The sequence below is a fragment of the Coturnix japonica genome, chromosome 1 (genome assembly GCF_001577835.2).
Source record: "Coturnix japonica isolate 7356 chromosome 1, Coturnix japonica 2.1, whole genome shotgun sequence".
NCBI lineage: Eukaryota > Metazoa > Chordata > Aves > Galliformes > Phasianidae > Coturnix > Coturnix japonica.
In genome coordinates this window covers 168,094,785-168,114,621 of record NC_029516.1, presented here as the reverse complement: position 1 = coordinate 168,114,621, position 19,837 = coordinate 168,094,785, and the positions used below count along the sequence as shown (strand labels likewise).

General features: G+C 37.9%; 1 protein-coding gene across 5 annotated transcripts in view; it reads right to left on the bottom strand.

The window, feature by feature from the left end:
- The window catches only part of GRM5 (glutamate metabotropic receptor 5), a 233,287-nt gene that overhangs the window by 191,725 nt on the left and 21,725 nt on the right, over nt 1–19,837 (bottom strand). The window lies entirely within an intron of this gene.

Sequence of the window (19,837 nt, the reverse complement as noted above, 5' to 3'; positions counted from 1 at the left end):
TGGGAGGAAGAAGGAAGGAAGGATAGGTAAGGAAGGAAGGAAGGGCGTTGAGCGGAAGGAGAGAGGATAGGAAGGAAGAAGGAAGGAAGAGTAAGGAGAGGAAGGAAGGAAGGAAGAAGAAGGAAGAAGGAAGAAGGGAAGGAAGAAGGAAGGAAGGAACGAAGGGAAGGAAGGAAGGAAGAATGAAGGAAGGACAGGCAAGGAAGGAAGGAACGAAGGAGGAAGTGAAGAAGGAGGAAGAAGGAAGGAAGAAAGGAATGGAAGGAAGGAGAAGAGAATTGAGGAGGAAGGATGGGAAGGAAGAGAAGAAGGAATGAAGGAAGGAAGAAGGGAAGCGAAGGTGATATGAAAGGAAGGAAGGAGAGGAAGAAGGAAGGCAAGGAAGGAGGAAGGAATGGGAAGGAAGGAAGGAAGAAGAAGGAAGGAAGGAAGGAAGGAAGGAAGAAGAAGGAAGAAGAAGAAAGGAAGAAAGGAAAAAGCGAAGAAAGGAAGAAAGGAAGAAAGAAGAAGCGAGAAAGAAGGAAAGGAAGGAAAGGAAGAAAGTAAGAACAGGAAGAACGGAAGAAGAATGAAAGAAGAAATGAAGAAAGAAAAAAGAGAAGAAAGAAGAAAGAAAGAAGGAAAGAAAAGAAAAAAAAGAAGAAGAAAGAAAGAAAGAAAGAAGAAAGAAAGAAGAAAGAAAAGAAAGAAAGAAAGAAAGATAAAAGAAAGAAAAAAGAAAGAAGAAGAAAGAAAGAAAGATAAGAAAGAAAGAAAGAAAGAAAGAAAGAAAAGTGATTGGGGCCAACTGAAAGTACCTACCAAATGGCGCAGTTTCTGACCAACACAGGCTTGACAAGCACAATACACTATTCAGGCCATAGCATGCATACCTGTCTTCTTATCAAGGGAACATGGAGGTCATCCCCCGATGATAGTGAGGGGACATTTCAGAGAGACAAAGTATAGACCAAAGCACTCCTTGAGGTTTAGGAACATCTAAGTGCAGCTGATCTAGTGAACGTTATTGTGAGCTCTCTCATGCAATTACAGCTGGAGTGCATTTCTCATAGTGAATGTCAGAATATGTACAAATGGACACTGTAATGGCAATTCACCTTGCTAAGTAGTAGGCTGCAGCTCATCATGCCTTCAACATCCATTTAGCTGCACTATAGATGGTGAGGAAGTAATGCAGAATAATTCACAAGTTTATCCACGTAAACCTCAGAGACTAATGTTCACAAAGCTATATAAGAAAAAGAAATTTGGAGTATCAGGATGTAGCAAGTCTCCCTTGCTCACCTTATTCTTCCCATGAGTGGTATAAATTTTGTTTGACTTCTTTAAATACCAGACTGATTTTGAAAGAACAAGGGCTAAATACCTCAAAAGCAGCTTGATTTTGCTTATCAAAAATGAAGTCACAGTTTTAGTGAGATATTTCTTCTCCCTGTTCTTTAATCTAGAATAATGGGATGTCCTGCATGTTGTTTACCTTTACAGAAAGGGTAGTCAAGTACTGGAATAGGCTCCCCAGGGAGGTGGTTGAATCACCATCCCTGGATGTGTTTAAGAGATGTGGTGCTCAGGGATATGATTTAGCAGAGGGTTGTTAGAGTTAGGGTACTATGGTTAGGCTGCGGTTGGACTTGATGATCTTCAAGGTCTTTTCCAACCTGGGTAATTCTATGATTCTATGATTCTGTTAAACACACACATATTTTTAACCTGACAGTGAGTGAATACAAGTTATCACCATGGTGACTTGTCATAAGTCGTAATAAATTGTAATAAAATTTGTCACTAGCTCATGTGTAGTCCATGTTCACAAGTTTGCTACATGGTGCCATGTTTCTTAAATGAATGAATAAGGACATACTACTGTGTCTGGAAGGAGGAACAGTGTAAAGAAATTTATCCAGATAGCTGGAATATTAAGCCTCATTGCAGAAGGTAAAACAGAAAATCTGGCTAATAATAAAAAGTAACAATCAAACAGAAAATATGGATCTGGATAAAGAACACAAAAAGAACAGGATTACTCCAAACCCTTTACTCCCTGGAAAGTAAGCTCATGAGTTTTGTGCTACTTTAAGGTTTGGCATTCGTGGGTTTTGAACAGTAACTTAAGAAATTGACTATCTACAGAATATATAAAGTTTTTTTAACTAGGAAGCTCGAGTGGTTTATGACAATATGGTAAGAAATGGATTGTCACAAAAGGGAAAAGAATCACAATTTTGCATTCTGAAACATCTGTGAAAAGCAATACAGAAAAAAGAAAAAATGGGAAAAATCTGAATTACAGATAATTTTTTTTTTCTCTTATTGAATGATGTCATGGAAATGTTGTTCAACACATCTTTGTGATCTGTACAAAGGATAAAGCAATTGTAATTTTGTAATTTAAGTTTAGAAATAAAACTGTACCAGATCAAGTTTTAAAGCAGTGTGAATTGAGTTGTTACAGTGTTAAAAATCATACATTATGAGATTCAGGAGACAAAAGGGATATGAGAATTAAAGATTAGCAATTCAATTCACTGAGATATGTAGCTTGATTCTTTTTCCCTCAAGCTTCTTAAACAACATAAAATGGGAAGAAGTAAACTGACTGTGAATGTATGTGATTTCTCTTTTGTGTACAACCTTTATCTATTTAAGTGGAGATAGACTAAGATTAGAGAAATCTGACAAGACTCAGTTCATTCATATGGACTAGAAGATAAAATGTTGATATTTATTTCACACTAAAAAAAACACATTATTTCCCTAAGAGAGAATGCTGCCTTCATGGAGAGGGAAAGACTAGTACACAGGTAAGTGTTCCAGGGACATTCTCTGTCTGTGAAAATCTCTCAGTTTTTAAATTTTGCTTTATTTGATAATATTTTCAAATGAAAGTTTCCTGCTGTTAAAGACTGAAAGAACATTTTCAGGCTGCTTCTGATTCTGAAAAGAGACTAAAGAAATTGCTTTGATCATAGAATCATAGAATCACCAAGGCTGGAAAAGACTTCCAAGATCATCCAGTCCATCCATCCACCCATCACCAATATTTCCCACTAAATCATGTCCCTCAGTACAACATCTAAACATTTCTTGAACACCTGCAGTCACCACAGTGACTTCACCACCTCTTTGAGCAGCCCATTCCAGCACCTGAACAGTCTCTCAGAGAATAACTATTTCCTAATTTCCAGCCTGAATCTCCCCTGGTGCAACTTGAGCCCATCACCTCTTATCCCATCACTAGTTACATGGGAGAAGAGGCCAAGAGGCCAGACTCCACCTGGCCACAGCCTCCTTTCAGGCAGTTGTGGAGAGCAATAAGATCTCCCCTGGACCTCCTCTTCTCCAGACTAAATAATCCCTGTGCTCATGGTAAGGCTAGTGCTGTGTACAGAGTGATGATCACCTCCCTGCTCTTGTTGGCAGCACTATTTCTGTTACAAGCCAGGATGTCATTGGCATCAAAGATCTGTATCCTTTCTTTTCTTTTTCCTCTGAAGTGCATGCTCAGTTTGCTAAAGGTAGATGAAATGTATGTTCATTGCACGAATGCTTTCACAGAAGTAAAAATATCAGGTATTTGACTTGAGCAATGAAAGGCATAAGGAGGTAGTAGCTGTGAATTGTAGCTGAACACATTCCAAGTGCACATTACACATGCATTTCTAAGAATAAGGGTAACTCAAACCACCAAGAGATTCTCAATCTGTTCATTTTTCAGCTCCTTCTCTGACAGAAGCTCCTTTTTAGTGATTAACAAGCTCTGAGGCCCAGTACAAAATATATATATATATATATATATGCTCTCTTTATCCTTGAACCTTCTTAGTCCTTGCACCTAAAAAAAGGAATTTGACAAACGAACCTTTCATAGATCACCACAACCAGAATTCTGTCCACTTCTAGTATTTCCTGGCTACATCTTGACTGTTTGTTTTCCTCTCTCAGTGCATCTCAACTTCAGTCAGATTGCTGAGTCTTTGAGAGCCGTGCAGCAGTGCCTGGTATGCTGGCATGCTTGCAGCAGAGCTTTGATCCTAACTGAGTGAAAGAAATGTGTGGAAAACCAGATATTGCAAAGGGTATTCAAGAGATGGCAGTGTTGCATTCACCATCCATCTCTGCTGCTGGAGATTTCAGCTGAGCTGGTCCTGTGTCAGCAGAAGTTTCCCAGGTTTTCCAGGCTCCCTTTCTATCCCCTATTCAGTTTCTCTTATTTTAAATTCTAATTATGCAAGTGGACCATTAAAAAATATGCATACAGCTCACATATAGCAATCTTAGGGTAAGGGCTATAGGGTAAGGGTTATAGGCTCTCCAAAGCACCCTAAATGGAGTAGAAGTTTCCCAAGCAGCCCCCCACAAAGACATTTTCCTCTGCCTGGAAACATCCCTCAGTGCCCAGCACTGCACAGATTGACACATGTTCAGCAACAGATGTTGAGTGACTGATGAATAACAGGATGATTCACCAGAGAGCAAAGTGTGAGCATCCATAACCAGAAGCAGAATTAGCCACTAAACTTCAAGGAAAAAGAAACAAGGTCTGACTGACACAGTAAACAGTCACTGCTGAGATTACACTGGCTGGTGCCAACAATCTGGAGCAAGACAGAGTAAGAATTATGTTAACACCATTTTGACAATATTCAGCATCAATAATGCACAGCAACAAGTAATGAGGAATATCTTATTGACAGTCTCTGGTTAGCTTGCAGCACTGCTAATTGATACCTGGCCTAGAGGCAAACATTCAGGCAATTTTTCAGCACATACAATGCAAGTCAGGTGCCAGCTCCTCCAGTACCCGGCTGGCAGACAAAGGCGAGCCTGTGATAGGGGCTGGCAAGGACTTGAATAGAATGACAGCTCAAAGGGGTACCCCAAAGAGGCTGCATCACATCATCCAGGAAAGCTTTTTAAACAGAAATGATGCCAAAACCTCAGCTAAACTCTAAGCAGTGTTTAAATGTAAATGGGCATGTCATCTACAATAAAGTGTAAGCTTCATAGGGATGGCTCCAGTCATCAATACTTAATTCATATATGTGGGATCTTAATTTATAGTTTGTTCCAATACAACAACTTGGCATCCATTAGCAAGAACAGCTGAGCTATGCAGCTGAGACTGGCATCTGTGCTGACAGGAGTCTTGTATCCACAAGTCAAGCATTGGCACAAGGTACCTTTTTCTTGACCTTATCTAAGGCAAAAGTCTGATGTAGAGCATCACAGCACAGTCAGAAGCAAACCTCCATGCTGATTTCAAGGCACAGAATTTCTTCAAACAGAATCATGAAGAAATAGAGTTTCCTGTGCTTGAGAAATAGATGGGTACATATAACCCATTTTGAGAAATAAAAATACTAGCTACTCTTATGCATGTCTGACCACCTCAAATTTCTGAAATCTCAGGAAAAAAAAAAAATAGTGCTTTTTTTTCTTTTTTATTTCACTTCTCTGTAGACATATCAGCTTTTTCTGCACAACAGAAGTCAATAGGTATATGCAGAAACTGTGGAGAACCCTGCCTTGGGCAATGCTTTGGCCAACTCTGAGCATTTCCTATAGAGAAGAGAGCTTTGTTCTCTTCATTCTTAGGGATTTAACAGGATGATGACAGCTCTCATTCCCTTTTAGCACTTACCCATGGGGGCATATCTCACTCTAGAGCTCATAGAGTATTTTAAAAGGTCATCTTTAATCTTAGTGATTCTGTCATTGCCATCATCCAAACATCATTAAATATCACTCCAACGATTCAGTAAATGATGGTGAACATATCAAAAGGAGTGTACTCCAGACGCCAGAAGAAATGATTTTTCCACACAGCACACAGCCAGATCCTAGGACTACATAAAAACAGGACTTTCCAAAAAGGAAAGAGTTTATTTTTGTTTGAATAGAAATTCCTGACATCCCCAGGAATGCTGTATGAGGTTTGTACTTACTTCAGCACAACATGACAGTGACAGATTACAGCACTGTCAGAGGCAGTGGTCAAACCCAAAGCAACAAGGTATCTAAGGGTCCTGTCAGGGGTCTCTGATAAGGTTTCCAATCTACTCTAATGTGTATATGTGTCCACTGTGACACATCAGCACCATTACTCTTGAACTGTCACCACTTTTGAGTCCTGGAATGTGGAAATTGGTGTTTAGAAGGATGTGGCATCCATCACCTTCACCCTGTCTGCAGAGATGCTGCCTATCACTCCGGAGGACTGGTCAGGCATGCAGCACAGAGGAACGCAAAAACAACAGGTTTAATCTTCTGTGCTTGGTAACACATTAAAACAAAAATGACATTACATTTTACTTTCTCTCTACAAGAAGTCATTTCCTGACAAGCAGAGTGCCCAAGCTTTTTCTAGAGAGAACTAGAGGCTGAAAGAATCCCTTATACTTACTGAGCAGTGAATGGAACTAGAGAGTTCTGGTATACAGACAGATTACCAAGCATAATGTAATATTGTATTGCACATGAGTAATGAAAGCCATTCAAACAAGTGTCTTTTACTGATGGTCAACTTAGGCCATGGCTTGGTACCAAATCATCCACTAACTCAGTAAACCCTAAGGAATTTATGATGCATTTTATGTGAATCTGCTCTTCACATCTGTGTTGCTACAGAGTAAAAGCAAGAACAAAAACAACAATTTGTTTTCCTTCTGAAAAAAGAAAAAACCAAACAAACAAACAAAAAGAAAGAACAAGCAAGTATACTGAAAATCATTGAAGGAACTCAAGAGATTTGAAGTTGTGATTCCTAATTACAGAAAAGGATGTGAACCCCAGAAACAGACATGCATGAGAAAAGTGACTGATGTCAATATTTGATGCTTACCGGAAAATGTTAAGTATAATGGAAAAGGTTCCTTTATCAGTTAAAAATGAAAGGAATTCAATAAGGCTTTTTTCTTCAAAAATAGTAGAGATGTTTTGAGGCCAAATGAAGTTCAAAAAGGCATGTAGGCTGGTTTTGTTCACAACATCTTCTTTTACATCCTACTATATTTAGCAGTAATAACGCTTATAAATGGTGCTCTGGAATAGGCAAAACATGGTTCAAGAAAATAATTCATGCATAAAACAGGAAGAATTTATTCAGCTGATTCCTGTGATTCCTCTGGGTTCCAATCTAGCAGTTACCAAACATTTACAGCTCTCTCAAAAAACTCTGCAGAAGATCAGGCTATCAAGATACCACTTCCTTCCCTAAAAGTATATTTGAGCTGTGAACAAATGTGAAAATACTTCAGACATAGATGCATTTACTCATGAAAAAATGGGATAGACACTAGTGCAATAAACCTCAAAACAAGTTGCATGGAAAATCGTTTATCTCAAACTTAAATTCCTTCAAAGGATAAATTAGAAGAAATGAAGTAAAATACATTCACCTCTAGGGCTGATTTTTAAGCATTTTCTAAATCTAGTCCACATAGAGTATGAAATGAAATGCAAATCAATACAGATCCCCAAATCCACAAGCAGAGAAAGAAAGGAAGGGAGGAAAGAGAGAAAAGGGAGGAATCAATCCTGTCCTTCTCTATATAAGATGTAGAATACATTTTTATTTTCAAAACTGAGGATGGTTCCAGAGACAGAAGGCAATTTGTTGACAATACAAAGTTTTGGTTCACCCTAGTTTAAGAGAAACACTGAGAAATTTGATACTATGCTGCTGAGAGCCACCAAGTTGAATAGAATTTGGAAATTGCAAGCAAATAAAGGTTGAAAGATTTGTGTTTATTCAGACTAGAAGAGAGAAAGGTCAGAGGGATATGAACACTGTCTTCTGGCAGTGTTTTTACAAATTTTTTACTAAGATGACAGTGCTCTCATCACAACAATCCACAGTGACCAGACAAGTGACAATGAGCGCAGATGCTGCAGGGAAAATTCCATCCGGATATAGGAAGCATATTCTTCACCACGACACCAAAAAAGATTGAAATATGTAGTCCCATGGATTGATGAAATATTCTTCTCTGCATCCTTGGTTTGAGAGATCCTAGAAAATCTAATCTAAGGTCTAGCTTTCACCAACAGGTTGGATCAGAAGGTGCCCAGTGGTTCCTTCCAACAATTCTGTGGTTTCAAATTTAAGCTGAAAAATACTTAAGAAATTCAATACACTAAAACTAATTTTGAAGATTCTGGAACCTGTCTTATGAAACATCATGAGTACTACTTTTACTCAAGCTTTATAGCTCTTAAATGATTAAGTCTCTGATTTCCTAGTATCTTCATGTGTGAATGAGGTTACACATTATTATTATTATTTTTCTCCATTCTTGACGGGTGTTGTTTTAATTTTATGAGCCAGAATGTGACCTGACATCTCTGTGGGAGACACATAAATATGCATTTATTTAAATTTATTACTTACTTCAATCAACAAACCACAAATAAAAAGCAACCAAGACTATTTTTGCTTTGGTTTATTTTAAAAATCCTTTTTATGTTTGATGTATAATGTGGTTTCACCCCGTGGACACCTCCACCACAAGTGCCTTGTCACTCCTTCTTCTCAAAGGAAGAGGGGGAGAAAAAAATATGGAAAAGATCTCATAAATTAAGGACAGGAAGATTGCTCACCAGTCACAGTCAAAACAGACTCAGTATAGTAAATGAATGTAATTTATTACCTATTGCTAATAGACCTTACAAACACCTTCTCCCCACCCACCCTGTCCTACCCTCTCAAACTGACTGCTGCATGGAAATGGACAGTGGAGCTGCACTCAGTCTATAATGCTCTATCTCTGCCACTGCACGTTGGTCACTCTGCTCCACGTAGCTCCTTCCCATGCGATGCTGTCCTTCCTCCATGTGGGCTTCCCACAAGACAAAGCCCTCTGAGCACTGCACCAACATGGCTTTATCCTATGGGGCCACCCTTCAGACCTCCTACTCATGTTAATTGCATTCTTTCTTCAGAAGACATAATGCATGTCCCCTTTTAATTTGCCTGTTTCAGCCACATCAGAAAATAAATAATTAAAGCTATTAAAGTGATAGAAGTTAGTGATGTTCCCCCAGATTCCAAGGGAAATAAAATAAAATAAAATCATTGTCAGGGTAGAGGAAAATTACCAAAATCATCAGAAAAAAAACCAAGTATGCGGATTATTCAGCCTTGGGCTTTCCCTGAAATATCAGTTGTCCCATCATCCTGGGACAAAATGGCTTTCATTTGTGCATTATCTGTTTTTCTAGGCATCTCATTAGGAACTTTAGCCACTGTTTTTAAAAGCTGATCAATTTACAGACTGTTTCATTCAGTCTTAACAGAGTAATATTTTACTCAAAGCCATTAAAATAATCAGTTAATTAAAACATTCTCTTGATCATGGGAGGTAGAAGTCAGCCAAGACACTCCTTCATTTCCAGATTCTCAGGATATTGAATACATTAATCAATATCAAATCCCTTGTGTTCATGGAGAAAATGTATAAAACTAGCTGGGATGAAGCTGAAGAGTATAATAAATGTAAATATCTCCATACATATTTCAGCACAGTATCCTAAAAACAGGGATTTGGTAGTAAGGTCTTCTGTTCCTTGGGGTGAGACCACATCAAGTCTGAGTAAGATTAAATGCAAAGTATATTGGTACTGAACATCTGTCACTAAGTGGTGCTATCTGCTGTATGCCAGGTTGGTAAAACAAGATTTTTAAGCACTGATCGTCTTTTAAAATATTCTGATATTTTAAACAGGTTTTATCAAATAGAAAAAAATATATACACTCAGTCAGAAATAATTGTTTTGGTCAAGCTTAGTTGTGGAAAGGTATATGTCTAAACTTTCAAATCCTGAATTGATTTCTACTTAAATAGTGTGTGTGTGTGTCTGTAGGAGCTACGGACAATGAAAGAGAAGGCAGGAATGTGCCACAGACTTCCTTGAGTCATCTTTGTCTCTGAGTCCCAGTCTTCAAAAGCTTAAAAAAGAGATGTAATTAAATCAATCAGAGAAAACAATATATATGTATACATATATATAATAAAGGGATCATTCTGTTTTCAGCAGGCTCCTCAAGCTATAAGTGTTGACCCCTGAGTAATTTCTCCTTGACATTGCAACATAGTAAAATCAGGTCAATATCAGTAATATGCAAGCCTCTCCCTGAGGAAGATTAATTTCTTCTTTAAAGATGTTGTTTATGAAGGTGAAATCTATGAGACTGGAAAGAATACTTCCCTGAGGCTAATAGCCAAGTTGAATGGAAATCGAAACTGGAAGGTAAGTTGCTCAAGGAGAGGGCAAATTCAAGCACATTTACAAACAAGAATTTCTAATAGCTACAAAGAACAGTAGGTGAACTGTGAGAGATGGATTTTGATATCCCACATAGTCATGTAAATTTATTTACGCCAAGCTATCAGAGTGCATCTAGCAGTCAGGACAATTGTAGCCTGATATTAGGAGAAACAATTTACAAAGAAAGACAATAAATAGAAATCTCTGTGAGCAGAGAGGTCACAGCCCTTCATTCTTCCCATAGAAGAATGTCTCCATGGAGACAGACACATTCAGATTGGAAGCAAGACAACTTTTAACAGCAAGAGTAATTAACTGTTGCAACATAATTAAAGAATGTAGCTGATTAATCATCTCCTGGAGGCCCTACATTTAGACCAAATGTCTTTCAATAAGATATACACTGGTTTAGTCATAAGTTCTTGGTCTTGACAACACTTGAATTAAAGGAAAGAATGATTTCCTCCCCTACTTGATTTACGAGATAAAATTCTACAACATATGTTTTGCAGAAGGTCCCCGTGTCTGAACAGAGAGATGTCTTGTGGCATTTCAATCTATGAAGCAATGCAAAAAAATAAATAAAAAAAAAAATAATCACATCACACAAGGCTGCTTCAGGACAAACAGATAAAGTAGCCTCATATTTTCAGCAATACACAGCTAACAGGCTTTAACATATTTTCTACATTGCTCCCGTGATGAGAGGGTTTGCTTTCACGTGGGGTGAAAAATGGCCCTGTTTTTCTATTCATTTAAGTAATTTATAATTAGGAAAGAGTAAATGTAATCTCAGATCCACTTAAATATACAGTTAGAGCATACGAGGAAGAGGAAATAAAGACAGAATTTACGTAATTAACTCCTCAGTACTTCCTATTTCATACATGCATTTGTCCTCATTTGCAGATTTACATTACATCCATGTAATTTCTTTGAGGTTCAGCACTGGTCCTAAATATTTCACATAGTAAATATATGATTATTTATGAATAAAAAAAAATGTGAATATGTGGGGTCATACATACATTCCCAACCCGATCCCTCACTTCTTAATTACATAGCTCAATCACTTTGCAACTATCAGATTATTTAAATTTAGTTACCATACATGAATTCAATACATCCACTTTTTTGTGACTACCATTTGTTCAAGCTACAGTCCACTTTAGATCTCTTGATACACTGAAATATTGCTTGCTGTCTGACTGCATTTGTCAGGGGAAAAAAAAAATCAAATCAGGAGCACTGAATCATTGCAACATACAAGAAGATGGCAGAAATCTTTAGTGTAACAACTGGTACAACCACTTAGTGATAACATTCTCTTACTTCTATGAACACGGACTTCAACAGATCATGCAGTCATTCTGCACAGAAATCCATTTTATACTAACATCCAAATGAACATCAGTTTTTATATAAAAATCTTTGGGTTTTTTTTCTTTATTTTTTCTTTTTATTTTCTTTTTATTTTGGTGCAGCAATGCTTTATTTTGTATCCCCAGGTCAGTCAGAATGGAACAATCCCACTCTGCTCTGTTTTGATGTCATGAAGTCTAGGAACATGCTACAGAAGTGAGATTCTGATAATCCTAATCTATTTAAAATTAAAATATTATCATACTTCACATTTATTTCCAGAGCTTCAGAAGAAAATCAAAGGTTAATTTAAAAAAAGAAGAAGAAAAAAAAAAAAAAAAAAAAAAAAGCAACGAATTGGTATTAAGGATCATCCTACAGCCAATATGCCTACCTCCCATCTTGAAGCTCTTTTTAGCTTTTAAAACTTGCCTGATATCTAAGAAAGATACTGTAGGCCCACAAAACCCAGCACTGTTTATTGTTTCATTGTCAGCTCTAAAGGAATCTGTTCTCCTTCTTGACAAGGAACAGGGAACATAGGCTTAATTTTCTTTCACACGTGTCAAGATTACTGGAGTACATTTTGAGTAGAATTTTCTCAATCTGCTACAAAACATTTATTATCTGCACAAATAAATTCAGACACATTTCTGTGGGAAACAGGAAACACAGGACTTGAATCTCTACTGTTCTTTGGCACCGTTAAGAATGGCATGACTGTTCAGCTGGTTGTAGCTATACCCTGCTGCCTGAAACAAGGGCTGATCTCAGAGTTCTGAGATTCAGAAGTTCTGCTCCACCATTAATGTTTAGAAATATCCAGTGACCACTGTCCAATACTACAGTGAGGGGTATAACAGTCTCTCTATCTCACTGGAGATAACAACAGAAATACAGATTTGAGCAAAGCACTTTCAACAAGCCACAGAATTTACCTCTTTTTTAGCTAACTTATTTGAATAACAAGCCATTTTCTTGTCCGTTATCTATTTTGAACATGGCATAACAATTTGTTTATTTGAATGATAGCACAGATCTTAACATCAGGCTTACACCCTCTATTCCATTTATCAAACTGTACTTCATCTGGTATATAAATTGCCTTTTTTCCTCCAATTTGCAGTATTGTAGCTCAGCTTATTTCCAAGTTCATTAATGGCAAAGTTTTTTTCTAGACTGTGAAATTAAACTAACTTGGAAATGCATTATGTCTCACTGTCTTTATCAAGATTAACCACACCAATGTTTTCATAATCACATTGTTGTTTTCTTGTTAGTTTGTTTGTTTGTTGAAGATACTGGGGATGTGCTTTCAGATATGTCTCATTTCCATTGTTTATTCTAAAATACATCTGCACATACTGCTGAAGGGCATGGATGCAGTCAAAGTGCAAGCACAATGGCCTCCTCTGAAATGACTCCAGCATCCCACAGTGACATGTGAACAACCTTTCATAAACTTACAGAATTTCATCTCAAATGCAGATATGGTCAGGAAACAACTTTATCTATTGTGATGCTATTCTAGAACCACATTTAGCTGAGAGCTAGAAATTCTTCTAACACTCAGCCACACTTATTAACATTTTTTCTTTCAGCTATCATTACTTACCAGTGTGGGGTATTTAAAGACAGTAATATCAATTCAGACTTCTTTTTGCTCCACTGAACAAAGCCAACTCTTAGGCTCTTCAGGTTTGGGTTACACTAACAGCTCCTCTCCACAGCTGTCCCCACTTTCACTCTCTTTCCCAGACAGCAACAAATACAAGTTTGCAATAATCTGAACATGATAGACAGAATCCTGACCCGCAAGACAAATATTCTTCTGTTTTTCCAGGAAATATCTATTCTAAGACCACCTTTGCCTTCTTAACATCACTGTCAAGTAAGTTGCTCTTTTCTACCACATCCTCTCTTCCAAAGTGCTGAAATCTCAAATAATTGTGGAACTGTACATTATTCAGCAAGGAAAAAGGAGCATTTGTGGCAGGTAAGACAAGAACCTCATCACGCTGAGATCCACACTTAGGAGACAGAAATCATTATGCACACCAGAAGAGCTCTGGAAATCACTTAAAGCTTGAGAGTCCTGTGGCAGGTGTCAGAATTTCTTACTAACTTGTAGAAGATTCCTTGAATGGCTGCTCTCAAAATTGGACCATTTAGGTTAAATACCTAAAACCAGAAAATTTTAAGCACATAGTACAAATAATTTTAGTCTACTCTTCAGTCATGGATTTGATAGACAGACCACTTAGTGGGTAAGGAATTACCTGTATGGTTACACTCAAAGAGCTGCAGCCAAGTGCTTGATGTCTGGGTGGAGACTGGTGATATATTCAGGGTTGGCGAGACATTAAGAGTCTGTACTGGGACCAGTACCAGCACTACTGAACACATAATTTTGGCAACACAGACATTTGAACTGAGAGCACACCCCCAGCAAGTTTGCCAGTGAGAGAAAGCTGGATCAAAAAGATCAGCACATGAAAGGATCTGATACACTCTCTCATGAAGCCCTGCCTGCATTACTGCATTCAGCTCTGGGGATCCCAAGATAAGGAAGATGTGGAGCTGTTGGAGTGGGTCCATAGGAGGCCACAAGGGTGATGATGAAGAAAGGCTGAGGGAGTTGGTGTTATTTAGCCTACAGAAGTGAAGGCTTTGGAAAGACTTCATTGCAGCCTTCTTGTATTTAAAGGGGGATGGAGACCAATGAGACCAATTATTTAAAGAGATGGAGACCAACTCTTTGTGCAGTCTGATGGTGACAGGGCACGGGAGTATTGTTTTAAACTAAAAGAGGGAAGATTTAGGTTAGATGTTAGGATGAGATTCTTTACTCAGATGTCAGTGAGGCACCAGAACAGGTTGCCCAATAGTTATGGATCCCTGGAGGTTGTTAGGTCAGTTTGGATGGGGCCCTGGGCAGCCTTATCTGGTAAGTGGCAAATGACCCATAGCAAGGGAATTAAAACTGGACGATCTTTAAAGTCCCTTCCAACCCAAACCACTCCATGAATCATACTGTATAGCTTTCATCATTATCAAGATTATTACTCAGCAAACTTCATTTTTAATACTTATCTAAAGTACTGGAGTTATGAAGGTAGTCACTCAAGGTTAGTAATGGAGAAGTTAAGTATAATGAAGAGTTGAATCACCACTTGGAGTTCTCACTCTCCATTCAGTGCACAGTACCTCTGCTTCATCTGAGTTAGCAACTTGAAAAAAATGAAACACCCAGTTTAGCCACCTATAGTCATTTCTATGCCAAGAAACATATGTTTTGGTTTGGTGAAAAGAATGAATTACTTTTATTGTTGACTCAATCTGTTCTTATTCTTCAGAGTTTTGCACACAGATAGATTTTATTTATTTAATTTTCTGAGATCTAACTAATCTTATTTACAATTTTCACTATATTATTGTTTTGGACAGCCATGTTACATTATCTGAATAGATTTTTTGAAGGATATTAGAGCTCTACCCTCCATTCCCAATCAGGAAATCCATCCCCAAAAGACCGCATTAGATGGCATTAACTGATATGCAAACTTTGAATGAGAAATATATCTTTGCTTTAAAAAGTGCCCATCCTACTTTATATTTGAATGTCTGATCCTGAGGAGTTTAATTTACAAGATTTATTATCTTTCTTAATTTCTAAGATATCTGTTCCTTTAAAACTAACCTTCTTCAATAAACTGTAATGTTTGTACAAAATATATTCACTTAATTAAAACTTAGTGAGTTCACAGCTAGCTCTTTTTAGTCTCATTATTCACTCCAGTAAAACAAGGCACATTTAATAATGCATTTTCAGCTATTAAATATCTCAACAAGCTGTAGAGGTCTGCAAATAAATAAAGATCCTTGAAAAGCAGGCAACTATGAGAATATTCATTTGGATTGCACACCTATGTGTTTATTATTTATAACTGCTTTCTTTAATACCTGCTTGCAGGTTAAGAAAGGTATTTTTTAGGAAACAAATTTTTAATAATAAATTAATCAGTGCAGCACAATATTCCCCAGTGCTGAAACATGATTCTCTATGGCAATAAATTGCTATGATAGTCCTTGGAATCTTTTCTGCCTGAACCAAATAGGACTGTCCCAAATAATTCCCAGGCACAGCTGGAGACAGTATGAATCACTATCTTTTCAAACTAGGCAGATCTGGCATGATCAGATTGCGTTAGCTTTTCAAGAACAAATTGGCTAACATTTTGTTCAGGTTTTATATACTGAAAACTCAGAATTGCATGATATTTACTACTCTAAAGCTCACAAGAAGGATACTGTCTCTTCATGTTCACACAACAGCTTCTACACAATGAAATATCGGACGAGAAGCAGGAAAAGTACACAAAGCATAGATTAGTTCTCATCCACTGCTCAAATCCAATCCTTATTTTTGAAGATTTGCTTTATTAAGGTTCACTGCAGTGTTCCAAAAGAGAAGCAGGGACAGAACTAGCAGTTATGAAATTTAGCAATGAAGATCAGCCCTTGGTATTTTCAACTCAGTGGTGTACATTTGCTGAGTTCATTTCAGTTGGTTTATTACAATAACACTAGAATTACTGTTAGAAATATTAAAAGTATAAATTAATGACATCAGAAGTGGAAAAAACATGTTTTGGAGTAGTGTCCAAAGCTCCACGTGGGTGCTTAAAATTTTCAGATAAATCTTCAAACTACCATATTACATTTTGCAAATTAACAACATAAATACTGTTAATACAATAGTCAGTACAAGTAGCAGCATTTTGATAGCCATCACTGATCTCCAACAGAAAGTTTACTCCAAAGTTCTTGTTTTACAGAATTCACTGTATTATAGCTATTTCTACTTCAGTCAAGATTGAAGGGTCAGGGTCTTTGCTCAGAGAGAAGTGTTGCAAGGAAAAAAGTGAACAAATTGATTGCCACACAGTCAGAGACATTGAGGAAAGATGTCATTAAAGTCAGATACCTCACTGGCATTGTACTTATATTAGCAGATTAAAAATAAAAAAACAAAAAAAACAAAAAAACCTTGTCCAGTATGCCTTCAAAGTCTATTGACTGAAGGACGATTTTTGATTTGATGCTTCTTAGCCACTTGAACTGTACAGGGTAGAAATATCAAAAGGGCTCAGAGCACTTGCTGAACCAGAACCCTGCAGAGTATGTGATAGATTGACACTGCCATCTCTTTTTGTCTAGTTCTGTTGCACTCTCTGGGCTAAAGAAATAATACAGCTTATACCATGAAAGAAAAGGACTTAGGCTGTAACAGTAAAGTAACTCCAAAATGCGTGTGGTACTATTTGAGAATAGAATATTGTTTTCATTAATGTTTCATAATGACATATGGGCACCAGTTGAGGTCAAGGTACCTTCATGCTGGGTGTATACCAAGAAAGGAGAAGATCTAGCAGGTCAGATAAGTAGAGGATGGAAACATAGTGATGCACAAAGGTATGAAGAGTGCTAGTAAAAAAATAACAGCATTAAAAACCAAACAAACAAAAAACACAACACAAAAACAAAAAACAAAAATAAAAAAAAACAAAACAAAAAAAAAAAAACAAAAACCAATACCATACAACATTAGTTCTCGGTTTGTGAGGGGAATCCTCATGTTCATGTTCAACAAGCACACATACAATCAATGACACTTAACAAAAGCACATGACAGGATCTCATAGAAGCACAGCACTGAATATAAGGTCAGATTAAGCAGTGGTTTAAGTGGGGGCACAATTTCCACAATCAATTTTCCACAGATAGGTCAGGCATCTCTGCTTATTACTGAAATACTGATCTGCTCAGGAGATTATTCAGCTGTAGCAATGGGTGCTTCAGTACTGAGTTTTATTAGAAAGATCAGGCACCCAAATAATGTGTAGTTTGTAAATGATTGGTAGAAGGCCTTTTATTATTCTCATGTAAATGATTCATAAACTTAAAAAAAAATTAAAAATAATTAAAAAAAAAAGTTTAATCGGAAACAAGGCAGTAATATCCTTTCTTACTAGAGAATCTTTTCTATGAGAAATTGTCTCTTGGTAAGTGCAGACTTTTCAATTTCAAAGATTATTCTGAGTCAAAACAAATCACAATGGACTTTAGAGTAATACAATATTTCGCAGATTAAAATATTTTAAGCAAAGTTTGGACAATATTAAAAATGTGGTTAACATCCTGAGATTTATATTTACTTGCTATTTGTCACTTTTTTTTTTTCTTTTTTAGATAATATTTAAACTCAGTGCAATCAGCTTTATTATTCTTTCAGTATAATCATAGAATCCTTAGAGTAGGAAGTGACCTTTAAAGGACTTTTTATCCAGCTACCCTGCAATGCACAGGGACAATACAGGTAGGTCAGGTTGCCCTACCAGCCTCACCTTGAAAGTCTCCAGGGATGGGGCAGCCACCACATCTCTGGGCAACCTGTTTGAGAGCCTCACCACCCTCACTGTAAAACTTTTTCCTTATATACAACCTAAATCTACCCTTTTTAAGCTTGAAAGCATTTCCCCTTATTCTATCAGAACATATCTTGTTCAATAATGTGTCCTCCTTTCCTGAAGCTCTCCTTCAGATACTGAAAGCCACTCCCAGGTCTCCCCTGAGCCTTCTCTTCTCTGGGCTGAACATCCCCAGCTCTCAGCCTGTTCTCATAGGAGAGGTGTTCCATCCCTTGGATCAATTATGTGGCCCTCCTCTGGATGCACTCCATGTCCCTGCTGTACTGAGTACTCTACCTCTGGACACAGTACTCCAGGTGAGTCCTCAACAGAACAGAGCAGAGAGGCAGAATCATCTCCCTTGACCTGCTGGCCATGCTTCTTTTGGTGCAGCCAAGTAAACTCCTTATATAAGGAAAAATGCTGATCTTTGAAGTGGTAGCATATTTTCATGCATACATTCAGATTAACAGAATAGTTTCATTACAAATGTCTCCATCACTATTTTTGGAGGACAGAAAAAAATAGCTGTTGGACATCTGAAGTCTTCATTCTTAAGTCTATTCCATGACTGTTTGGATATGTAGTGTATAGCAGATTAGACAAATTTCACAGAGAATGGATTGAGAGCAGTTCTGAGGAAAAGGATTTGGCAATTTTTGGTTGATGAGATGTTCAACATGACCCAGCAATGCAATGTGTGCTTTCAGCACAGAAAGTCAGGTGTTTCCTGGAATACACTAAAAGAAGTATGTCCAGAGGATAAAAAAATGGACCAACAACCAAGAGGGTAGGTGTCTGACATCAGATGCTTCATGATGTGATGCTTGCCTGCTGATGGACTCTCCTGGTTTTGCTATCTGAGCTCTGCCCCTTCATCCTGGACTTACCCTGTCACTGTAACTGCTTGCTGCCTAAGGCCGGCCATGCTGCTGCTGCTCTTTCCCTGCATTTCTGCCTTGGAACATCAGAACGGCATGCAGTGGGATGCCGCTGGATCTTGGTGATGATTATCCCCACTTTATGTAACTTTATGCTTCTTTCCTATCTTCCCTATCACCTGCTTTCCCTTCCCTATCACCCTAACTCATAGTAGTTGCCAATATCCTGTCCCCAGCTCCCTTACTAAGACTTGTAATAAACTGGTTGGACCAACATTTGAACTGTTGTTTCTTAATCCCATGTCAGGTATACATATATCAAAGAACCTCCTCTCCCTCTGATAAATTGGAGTGAGACAGGGAGATGGGCTTGTTCAGCCTGGAGAAGAGAAGGCTGTAAGGCTCATTGCAGCCTTCCAGTATTTAAAAGGGGATTATAAACAGGAGGGGAATCAACTTTTTACAAGGGTAGACAGTGATAGGACAAGGGGGAATGGTTTTAAGCTCAAGGAGGGAAGGTTTAGATTGGATGTCATTGGGAAGTTCTTTACAAAGAGAGTGATGAGGAGCTGGAACAGGCTGCCCAGAGAGTTTGTGGATGCACCATCCCTGGAGGTGTTCAAGATCAGCTTGGATGGGGCCCTGGGCAACCAGGTCTAGGACCAGACCTGGAGACTGGTGGCCCTGCAAGTGTCCAGGTAGTTGGAACTTGATGATCCTTGGAGTCCCTCCCAACCCGAGCCTTCCTATGATTCTATGATATATTAAATACTCAGATCCAAACATTGTATCAGTGAAACTGTTCTTCTTGATCACCACCTCTGTTTCTGCACTTAATTTCTCTTTACCAAATTTTGT